This window comes from Schistocerca americana, chromosome 5 (assembly GCF_021461395.2).
Source record: "Schistocerca americana isolate TAMUIC-IGC-003095 chromosome 5, iqSchAmer2.1, whole genome shotgun sequence".
NCBI classification, from domain to species: Eukaryota; Metazoa; Arthropoda; class Insecta; order Orthoptera; family Acrididae; genus Schistocerca; species Schistocerca americana.
Window position 1 is genome coordinate 504,215,164 of NC_060123.1, and position 12,626 is coordinate 504,227,789.

At 36.9% G+C, this 12,626-nt stretch overlaps 1 protein-coding gene across 3 annotated transcripts in view; it reads right to left on the bottom strand.

Annotated features, from left to right (window-relative positions):
- LOC124615943 (bromodomain-containing protein 7) overlaps positions 1-12,626 on the bottom strand; it is a 116,545-nt gene that overhangs the window by 103,132 nt on the left and 787 nt on the right. The window lies entirely within an intron of this gene.

The window sequence follows — 12,626 nt, forward strand, 5'->3', positions numbered from 1 at the left end:
CTTTGGTATTCTGAAAAAGAGATAACAGAATGTTACCAGCATGTCAAAAAACCCTCAAGTGAGGAGAAAAGTGTGGGGATTAGCTACCAGCATTCAGAGGCACAATAATTTATTGTAAATGAGGGTAGTGTATTGAACACTGTAATACTGTTTTGACCAGTGGTGACAACATTTTATTTATTGTTGTTGTGGTGTCACCCAGATATGTGTTACAGACCGGGCTCTGGCTTAGGTTGGAATATACTGTAGTATTTCGTTGTCAACCAGCAAAGCCAATGGACATACCCTGATAATCTTTCAGTTTTGGCCAAACTGACAATGATCACAGATCGTTCCTAGTAGTGCTTCGCACGAAGGAGGTGGTGTAATTATTTTCTAGGACATTTCATCCACACTTCCACAGGTCTCAATGTGTGCTGTCACTGAAGGACCATGGACAATTTCACCTGCCTGCAGTAAAAGTCCCATTTCATTTTCTTCGAAATTATGAGATATGAGCAGCTGTTATCTTCTGTGAAAACTGAAATGATGGCTCATAATTCTGCTATTTTCAAACTGTTCCAGCGAAAAAAGATAAAATACAAATTACACGAGTAAAAGAGAAAGAAGGTTGCAGTTCAACGTAAGGTTGAAAAGGTAGTCACATAGACAAGGTGACGATGCAATTGAACAAAGAAGAGGGAGGAATTTTGGTTTTATCATACATTTCACAATTCAGCAAAGGCTTTCCCATGAGCTTGTACGATTAGAATGGGTCAACTGACGTTTTGGTAACCCATCTGCTTTGACCCAAAAGGTAATAATGTTGTGTGACATCATGGTGGTGCAGTGTATTTTAAATTGATAGTGTTTGTGGATGGCATATTGCAGTATATGATGGCACTCTCTAGTGTCGGATTTTTATGTTTTTAAATTGTTTGTGTCTAATGTTAGTGAGTCGTTGAACTTCCTGAGTGCTGTTTGTAAGAATAATACTGAAAGAGTTAATGGCAGTCTGTTAGCACATTATTTTGGTTTTGGCAGAAGTGGATACTAAGATTGGTTTTCACATTTGAAATTGTGAATGTGGTGTTGTTTGCATTTGTAAATTTTAATTTTTTGTTGGTTATGGATGACAACAAAGTTCACGAGTAGGTCTCTGCATGCCACAACGAGTGACAACAGGTTGGCCGTAACTAAATTCATACAGTTATTCTGTTTAATTTTCGAATATTTTAAATGTTACATTTGTAGAGAACATATGAGAGTGACCAAAGTTACTGCATCTTGGACAATGTGTGTTTTGCCAGCAGGACAAAACATGGTATTCTAAGCACAGGGTAGTCTTGGTTTGAGTAGTCCATGGCAGACATTTGAGAGACTGTGCTGATGACATATGATTTTTGCTATTTTTTTTAAGTATGTGGGCTATGAGAGTTTTTACACATAATTGTATGGTTCTTGTAAATCAAAAGTGATGTTAAAGCAATTTTTTATTAATTTTTGGCTTGTGTTGTTAGTTGTTGGTAATTATGTTGTATTGTGATTAGCAGGTATTTTGGAATGTGATTTATCCACATTGGTCAGGTAAGGTTTTCAATATTAGGTATGCAGGGTGTGACAGGTGTAAGTACAGATATTTCTCCTGGGGACTGAGAACGGCATATTGAACTAAATTTCATCAGTATATATGGCATATGCAGACTAATAATTGTAGGGATTACAAGTTGTATGTTTTTAGGTTGGGTGTTACCTCCAAGTACATCTGACAAGAGCAAGCTATTAATGATTATTTCCCCCTGAACAGTAGGTCAGTTGCTGAAGTGCGGCTGTAAACTGGTTAGTCTATAGTGACCGGCATAGCCCACTTAGTGGTGCAGTTACGTTCATGCCGAAAACATCAGGTTGTAAAGTTTGTGAGAATACTGTTCGAAGCAGAGGAAAAAAACAACCAACATAATGATGTGTGTGAATATTACGGTACCACATATAAAAGTATCTGAACATACATCCATTGCACACTGTATAACAGTTTTGATTATGTGCTAGTGTTTACTTCATTTTAGCTATATGGGTCAAATAATGTGTAAGAAATGGGACTTGTTAAGTTGTGGTATCATGGATTTCGTTTGAGCTATGTGGCCTCGTGACATTTTCACCACTGGGTTTTTGATCTATGTGTGGGTCCATGGTATTGTGGACTTTGTTTGTGCTATATTGGTTACATGAAATTTCCAGTATCAGGTTATGAAGCTATGAGTAGATTTGTGGTCCAATGGACTTCATTTGAGCTGGATAGGTCAAGTGGAATTTGAATACCAATTTTTTCCCCCTTATTGTTGTTTTGTTGATTGCTGAGGATTTAGTTTGCTTGATCTTTGGGTTAATATTTGTTTCGGTTACGTTTTCATTATTAGGATCATAGTAGTAAACTTAAGTTTGTCCCACCCAAAAACCACAAATTTCCACAGTTGTCCTGTTAGTATTACATTATTACAGCAATTAAATAAATTTTCATATTATATCTGTTTGCTCACATGTGTAGTAAGTGACATAATGGTTGCCACATTGTAAAAGTCTGAAACAGGGTTTATTTCATCTTGATGATTTCATGGGACAAGTTAAGCTGGTGGAGCTGCAACCTTCAATTTCGTCAATTAGAACCCATGGGAAAAGAAAAGCATACACAAAACCTAATGTTTCTTTCTAGAATTTTATTGCGGGAAGAAAGCACTGTCACCCAATAACTCTGGCAGCCACATTTGAGCAGCCAGATGTCACTCAATTCACTACTAAAAGATTGGAGGCTACTGATGAATTGGCCTGGTTGACATTTCAGTCTTGTATGTTTAAAGTTTTTCTTAGGAGTAATGTAAACATTTTCCACAACTTATTATCAACAGTGTGCCACTGGTGCTCTGCACAAATGAAACAAGGAACAGTGGTAGAGGACAATACTACATAAACATTGTTCCATTGTTTGCTCTCTATAATTAAATACAAACAGGAGGAAGAAAGATTAGGTTCAATGTTCCATCACCAACATAGTCTTTAAAGATGGTCAACAGACTTAGATAGGGTGAGAATAGGGAAGGGAGTGTGACATATACTTTTGAATCATTTTCGAATTTGCCTGGAACTACTTAGTGAAAGCACGGAAGACCTAAATCTGGATCACTAGATGGTGATTTGAACCTTGCTCCTTCCAAATGTGAGTGTACTGTGATAACCATTATTCCATATCAATTGTTAACTGATTACAAATGTAAACAGTATTTCTGCATACAGGTCAAGAGTGAATGTGCCACATCACTATTTTGAAGTTTACTGAAAAAAATGTATGTTAAAGTTCCACATGAAACCTCTCCAAAACTACAAAATTTTGATTTTGTTATGATTACTTAAAACACTACGGACGTCTCTAAATGAGAGTACTTGTGAAAACCCCACAACAAAAGAGAAAATCAAAAAATTGTAATAAGGAAACATCAAGTGAGTGATACAGATTTCAATTTATTTTCAATAAATTTTTGTTCCCAGTAGTATGAGACATGATTAACACACACACACACACACACACACACACACACACACACACACACTTCTGGGCTTTTTTCTTTTTCTATTTTTCCCCTTTTTTGGAAAAATAAACTATAAAAATTTGTAAAATTCAAAATTATGTTTTGAAAACATGAATAGTCACAGGACGTTAACTGTCTTGAGAACAGATAAAGAGGAAGTTTTTAAACATTTTGTGGCTGTGAGTTCAGCAACCATATATGCAATTATATAAAATGTAATAGCCAGCCAACCGGTTGCACACAATTAAAAAAACACATTAACCAGATTTCAATAGCTCCAAGACTGTTTTCATCAGAATGCTAAAAGTTACATGAAATCACATAACTTTAAAATTTCAGCATAAATGACATGTTTGTGTGCCATGGGTCAAGAATAAAAATGATAATAAAAATGATGATAAAAATGACGGTTATCACAAAACGATAAAACCATGGTTGCAAGTGGCGACACTAGGTAACTGCTATAGTCTGATGCCTGTTACACTGTGCATGTGCCAGTCTCAGCCAGCTACAGCAGTTAACTTGTGCCCCCACTTGCAACCATGGTTTTATCATTCTGTAATAACTGTCTGTTTTTTTTAATTATGATTTTTATTCTTGACTCGTGGAATATGGACTTGTCATTTGACGACATTGTTGCTGAAATTTTGAAGTTGTAATGTGATTTCATGTAACTTTTACCATTCTGATGAGGGCAGTCTTAGAACTATCACAACCTGGTTAATGTGGTTTTTAAAAAAATTATGTGCAACTGCTTTGCTGACTATTACATTTTATATAATAAAGTGGAAGGACTGTTAAGTGTCAGCTATGACATTCTTAACTGTGAAAAAATTCGTATGTAAAAAGAAAGAATCTAAAACTTTTTGGTTATTCAGAAATTATTTTTCTCCAAAACCCTCATCCTAAATGTTCTACAAGTTTCATGATACATTAGTTGTTTATTGTACAAAATGACTGTGTGGCATTGTTGGCCAGGAGGCTCCTTCCAGGAATTCCTGCTGTGGGGTTGCAAATCTTATTTCAGGGGATGCCACACTGGGCAACTTGTGTGTTGTTGTTGTTGTTGTAGTTGATGGTGATGATGATGATGAAAGGATTATGAGGGCAACACAACACCCAGTCCATGGACGGAGAAAATCTCCATCCCAGCCGGGAATTGAACCTGGGCCTACTGTGTTGTAGGCAAACACATTACCACCCAGCTAACCAGACGGATATTGTTCTTCGGAAATGTACAATCAGAGTGGGCAATACTTGTCTGCACAAAATGTGAGGAATTTTTTAGGTTGATCTAACTCTACTGTCAAGGCTAAAAAATCATGGACACTTGAATAATGAAATTGATTCCCGATTTTAATTAAATGTCATGCAAAACTGGGATTTCTGAATCAAAATAACTACTCTACACGATTATAAGTGAATGGAAAACAATTCATAATTTTACAACAAAAATGAGATTTATAAAATATTTATACCCATTTTTCTTTTTATGATATTATTCACAAATTATTATTGTCTTCTGTCATGATTTTACTTTTTCATGACTTTCCATGAATTAAAACTGTCTACAATATCCATGAATTAAAACTGTCTACAATATAACAATCAACACTGCACAGTTAAAAAGAGGTTTTTTTCCCCATCTGTTTCTCATTTAACTTGTATAGCTGAGCTTACTTTTGAACATAAACAACGATGATCCAACAAGAACAGTACTTGGGAAATGGGAACTGCACACTGATCTTTTGATGATGGCCATTTGAAAGCATTAGCAGGACCATGAGGTGCCAGAAAGGAGACGGTTGTATCTTGCACCCACCACTGATTGTTATGCATAGAAGAAATGAAGTGGCTCACTACAAAGTCTTCTAATGTATACTGCAGCCTCTGCATTTCACACACAGTACCAAGTTGCGTTTCATGGAGAACCACTCTTGCAAATGTATGTGCCACTCCAGGATGCAACCCAGTAGAGACTTGATTGAATTCCTAGCACAGGCTTCATAGCAAACCACTCTTCTCTCTTTTTTAAACAGAATTCCCTTAACACACTTTAATTTAGAATTAAGAGTTTCATGTTTGTTATTAATGTTGGCGTACAAATCCAGTAGCATCTCTTATAGCATCAACAGCTTAATGCTAGTATTAAATCTAGTTGCAAGATATTTACAGAGACCTCCAACCCCGTCACATGCACTTTTTCCTTGACCTGTTACTGAAAATATCCTGTGCTACAATGTTGACCAAGCTCATACAGTTGAAAGCGGTGTTTAAAATGAGGTGCTGTGCCATCAGTCACACACACGTTTAGGAAATGCATGGTCTCTAGATGCTATGTCATCAATTATGCTGACAGCATAGCATGCAAGTCCACTGTCATGAACGAGATAATCACTGACAACAACAAAATAGTGTGATGTTCTAAGAAAGTGAGCAATGCATGTGAATATTAATACCTGTGATGCATGCCAGTGGTAACTTTGAATTTTGTTCTGTGGAGCAACTGACCAGTTCTCAGCAAAGTTAAAATGAGGAACTAATGTGTCAGTATTCTGGGATGTGGCTGATTTTACTTATGCTATGGCCTGTCTCTCAATCCTCCAGATATGAAATGAGCTACTCCTTTCACAATCCAATGCTTAACCTCTGTAACAAACTTGTCTGGCTCTACTGTCTTGTTCACCAACTCTCCTTCCTCCCAAAATGCATAGGGTATGTCACCGTTAGTATCCTGTAGGAGTAATGCTTCAACAGCACCAAGGCACATTGCACACTCCTGCAACCAACATTTATCTTGCAGCTTTCAATATATACAAGAAAGCATCAGGTCCAGCTCTGTTTCCTTCTTTCTTGTGACACTGCTTATGGTGAAACAAACAAGTTCATTTTACCCATTTTGGTCACAAGGAGTAGAATTTTGTGAGACCAATTTTTAAATTCGGGTTCTCCTTTTTCATTGGGAGATATGCTTCTCTTATTGATCTTTTCATGTATCATTTTACCTTTTTCACCATTTTCACTAACAGAGATAACATTAGACTCGTTAGGACTTTGCTCGCTGCAAGCTTTGTCATCACTTAGGTAATATTACAGAGCAATAATAAGTGTATCATCTTGAAACAGATGCCTACAGTAAGCAACAGGACATGCCCAAATACCTTTCTCATTCTTTATTTTACAAGCTTCTGAAATCAAATACTGTGAGGAATTGGGTACATATTTCTGTATCTGCTGCTTAGAGTAGCTACCTTGTTTCAGTGTCAGTAACTGTACCTTCTCAGTATAGCTGGCTGCTGAGATAGCAGTATTTAGGTCTTGAAGCCACACATAAAATTTCGTGCACTTATTACTATCTTCAGGTTCTGCAACAAGCGCTTGTATATTATACACTTCACAAAGCTTTGAAGATGTTGCTTGTGTAAATTTCAATTTCTTCCACTTTTCTTTTTACACACTGTATTCTTGTGTTTCTTACCTTTTCTGGGCATTTAAGGGGGTTAAAGTAGGGGCTATAGCAGAAATACTAACATTCAATGCATCAGGAATATAAACATCTGCACTGTCTTCATCAGTTTCACATTCAGCTGATGGGGATCATTCAGGTAGAGTGTCACTAAATTTCTTTCTGTAGTGAGAGTAACAATTCTTGCATAAAGGATGTGATGCTAATATCGTTAATTGAGGACCAAGATATTTCTGCAATACTCTGACAGATTTCTAACAACTGAGAAGCGTTTTTCATTTTTCTTAAACACCAGTTTCTTGTGTTTTTCTTCATAGTTCACACACTTCACTCTCAGTATTGTATTTCCTCACTGACATTGTTTCTAACAAAAAGTTCAAACCAAACACACAACTCAATGCAGAATGTTTTATGTGCAAGTTCTCACTCGTTTATTATAAACAGCAGAGTGCTGGAAACAGTGTTGCCAACAAGTATATTTTACAATAGGAATTCAGTGATGGGAAATATGCAGAATTTGAAAATTTTTTAACACTTTACACAGAAAAATAGTGCCCATTATGTTTGCATTGACTACTAACATATTAACCAAACAATATTTTGTATAATTCTCTAAAGTTTTTGGATGGGAGCTTTTGAGTAAATAATTTTTAAAATCTCATAAAAATGCAATTTACATTTTTAGTAATAAATATTTACATAATACAGATAGCTGGAGCTGATAAGATAATGTTTATAATTACATCAGTAGTATCTGGTAACATGACAGAAAAGATAGCATTCCCTGACTTTCCAAATACCGAAAAAAAATTATAAAAGCGTCAAAATTAACTTAAATTTTGTATTCTCATTTTAAACATGTAAGTTAAAGGAAGCCCATATGTGTGCGGGTGTCAACTAAATTTCAATACTCTAAGAGGGAGCTTTAATGCATTTATATGACAGGTCTCCAGTACTTTGGTTAGTTAGCTTTACATATATATATTTTCCCCTCTCTGCTGTTTCAAAGAGTTATTTACAAAATACACACACACACACACACACACACATATATATATATATATATATATATATATATATATATATATATATATATATATATATATATATATATATATATATATATATATATATATATATCTATCTAAAAACAAAGATGATGTGACTTACCAATGTTTCCCTCTATTATAACTATATATATATATATATATATATATATATAAAAAACAAAGATGAGGTGACTTACCGAACAAAAGCGCTGGCAGGTCGATAGACACACAAACAAACACAAACATACACACAAAATTCAAGCTTTCGCAACAGACTGTTGCCTCATCAGGAAAGAGGGAAGGAGAGGGGAAGACGAAAGGAAGTGGGTTTTAAGGGAGAGGGTAAGGAGTCATTCCAATCCCGGGAGCGGAAAGACTTACTTGTGTCTGTTTGTGTGGATGGATATGTGCGTGTGTGCGAGTGTATACCTGTCCTTTTTTCCCCCTAAGGTAAGTCTTTCCGCTCCCGGGATTGGAATGACTCCTTACCCTCTCCCTTAAAACCCACTTCCTTTCGTCTTCCCCTCTCCTTCCCTCTTTCCTGACGAGGCAACCGTTGGTTGCGAAAGCTAGAATTTTGTGTGTATGTTTGTGTTTGCTTGTGTGTCTATCGACCTGCCAGCGCTTTCGTTCGGTAAGTCACCTCATCTTTGTTTTTATATGGTTATAATAGAGGGAAACATTCCACGTAGGAAAAATATATCTAAAAACAAAGATGATGTGACTTACCAAATGAAAGTGCTGGCAGGTCGACAGACACGCAAACAAACACAAACATACACACAAAATTCAAGCTTTTGCAACAAACTGTTGCCTCATCAGGAAAGAAGGAAGGAGAGGGAAAGACGAAAGGATGTGGGTTTTAAGGGAGAGGGTAAGGAGTCATTCCAATCCCGGGAGCGGAAAGACTTACCTTAGGGGGAAAAAAGGACGGGTATACACTCGCTCACACACACACACACACACACATATCCATCCACACATATACAGACACAAGCAGACATATCATACGTATAATTCTCTAAAGTTTTTGGATGGGAGTTTTTGAGTAAATAATTTTTAAAATCTCATAAAAATGCAATTTACATTTTTAGTAATAAATATTTACATAATACAGATAGCTGGAGCTGAAAAGATTATATATATATCTCCAGAGAAATTCATGAACATGAGTTGCCGTGACCTGTATGATTTGAAATGAAATCACCACAGTGTCAAGCAGGTGGATCTCGCAAGGAAACCACAATATGAGGTGAGAAGAAAAATGGAGGTGGGGCACAATATGCAGTAAAAATACATGCCTATGAAGCACTTGCTGCAGACAGAAGCATTCACTGTATATTGTAATTGCTTTACAAGACTCTCAATACTCTGGAGAAGCATGCATCAAGTGAGTGGACTGAGGATGCAGAAGACCCACTATGATTTAACAATGAAATTATAAAAATGCAGAGGAAGCAAAAGTTGTTGCACTCTCGGTTCAAAAATGGGTGTGAAATGCCAACAGGCAAAAGTTAATAGAAATTCGTGCGTCTGTAAAAAGATCAATGCACGAAACTTACAATTTCCATCGTCATTACTTAGCAACAGATTTTACCAAGAATATTCTGGTCCTAGGTGAAATTGCAAATGGGTCTAAGACTCCCATCCAGTCACTCGTAAACAGTCTAGTGTGACAGTAGAAGACGGAACAGGGAAAGCCAAAGCTAAAAATTTTGCACGTAAGAAATTGTTCATGCAAGAGAATCACACAAACATACTGTCGTTTCACCATCCTACCGACTCCTGTATGGAGGACATAGTAAGTAAAGTATCTGTGGTTGGAGAAACAACTGAAATAGTTGAAAGCAAATAAGTTGGCAGGTCCTGAAAGAATCACAATTCAGTTTTATAAAGTGTAATCTGCAGCACTGGCCCCTAACTTGGCTTGCATTTATAGCAAATATCTCGCCCAACGCAATGTCCCAAGCAGTCGGAAAAAAGGGTAGGTGACTCTTGTATATAAGAAGGGTACAAGAATAGACCTATAAAATTACATATTCGCAGTTCAAATACAACAAATTTCCTTGACAGCGAAAAGCTTCCGTCCACAATTCAGTGCAGTTTTAGAAAGTGTGACTTGTGCGAAACTCAGCTTGCCCTCCGCTCATGATATCCTGGGAACAACGGATAATGGGCAACAGGCAGTTCCCAACTGCCAAATGTTAATGAAGATATAAGCATATGGAACAGTTTCCTAGATATGTGAGTGGCTTGAATATGTTGACCTCGATGGCAAGTGTTCATCAGAGACAAGGGTATCGTCACGCCCCTGGGAAGCGAGATAGGACTGCTGTTATTTTCTATATATGTAAATGATCTGACAGACGGGCTAAGCAGCAGTCTGCAGCTGTTTGCTGGTGATGCTGTGGTGGATGGGAAAGTGTCACCATTGAGTAACTGTAGGAGGATACAAGAGGACGCATACAAAATTTCTAGTTGGTATGATGAATGGCAACTAGCTCTAAATATAGCAAAATTTAACTTAATGTGGGAAAGTAGGAATAATGAACTCTTAACTTTTGGTTACAGCATTAGTAATGTGTGCTCGACACAGTTAAGCCAATTAAATATCTAGGCATAAAGTTGTGAAGCAATATGAAATGCACTGAGGCCATAAGGATTGCAGTAGTGAAGATGAATGGTTGACTTAGTTTATTGGGAGAATTTTAGGGAAGTGTGGTTCACTTGGAAAGGAGACTGCATACCGGACACCAACGTGGCCCATTGTCAAGTACTGTTTGAGTGTTTGGGATCCACGCTATGCCAGCTTAAAGGAAGACAATGAAGCAATGCAGAGGAAATCTGCTACATTTGCTACCGATAAGTTCGACCAACATACAAGCATTAAGGAGAGGCTTCAGGACCTCCAATGGAAATCGCAGGAGGGAAGGCGAAGTTCTTTTTGAGCAACACTTCTGAGAAAATTTAGAGAACCAGCATTTGCAGCTGACTGCAGAATGATTCTACTGGTGCCATTATACGTTTCACATAAGGGCCACATAAGATAAAATTAGACAGATTTGAGCTTGTACACAGGCATATAGCCAACTGTTTTTCCCTTCCTCTATTTGCAAGTGAAACAGGAAAGGAAATAGCTAGTGTGGTACAGGGTACCCTCTGCCACATACCATATGGTGGCCTGTGAAGTATGTGTGGATTTGGGAATGTAACATCCACAGTCTTGGACACAAGATCAGGCCTGAATTTGTCTAGGTTAATCTAATTCTTATTAATACATTTGTAATAAAAATGTCTAAAAAAGAAAAACATAACACTGTTACGCATGAGTAACAAATTGACAGGATACCTGCAGAAAATTTATAAAAAATTATCTACACTTGTAGGACAGCTGGTACTGCTCATCACAGACCATAAATCACTTGAAGTACAACTGGTACAGTACGATACGGAACCATTATGGGTTACTATATGTTTGGTTAAACATAGAAGGGAAATGTGCCGTTCAATTACAGATGTGTATTCAAAACACAGGTGCATTTTGTAATAATCAAGCACTCTGCACCAAGTGGGCCTGTATGAATACGAACTAATAACACTTGGTTCCTTACACACCATTAACAATTTGCTTCCAGTGTTTCGTCAAAACTGGATATGAAACATAGGTCTATTGTGTGCTCTCACAAGCATCTCTGGCTACAATGCCCCCCCCCCCCCCCACCTTTTAAAAAAAAGAAAAGAAAGATTAAGTAACATGTCAAACACAAAGTTATTTTATGCAAGCTATATTAAGTGTAGAGCACAAAGACTGATGGATTAAAAATAAGTTGGCCTTTTATTCTATTTATTAGAAGACTATATACAGTTTAAGATCAAAGACTTTTTGTAGGTTCATTGTTACCTGACTACAGTTCCGTTCAAAAGCGAGTAGGCTATCAAGCATATTTCTGTCGCTAATATTCAGCTGTAGGATTTTGCACTGTCCTTGATTATTTGTAAATATTGCAATACACGCGCAGTATAGATAATGCGAATGCTGTTACATTACAATCAAGAGACGAGGGGCTGAATAAACGCACACAAAAAGTTTCCCGCCATGCAAAAGTGAAACACTGCTGTTTTTAAATATTTACTAATACACAATCATTTCCCTAGTAAAATATGCACATTATGCCATACTGCTGTTGGTTACATACCTTTTTTGGCCATTAAGTTACTATCTTCAGTTCACGATTACAACAATAACAGTAGTGCGCATTACAAATTACAATACGCAGAATAATTATATCGCTCTAGGGCAACAAAACGCTTAATATCGGGATATTACATTAAAGGCAGTTTTCCAAGCATTTATCTGCGGCAACACTTAGCTGCTACACCAACAGATAGCACCGTTACATATGAAACGATGGTATCAAGATGCACCCACTTTCCCTTGCACACCAATACCGTCAACATGACAACGCACTGCTTTACTAGTCTCGTTATCCTCACTCCTGTCGAAAATGCAATACAATCATGTTTACTCTGATTTCATTAAAAACCACACAG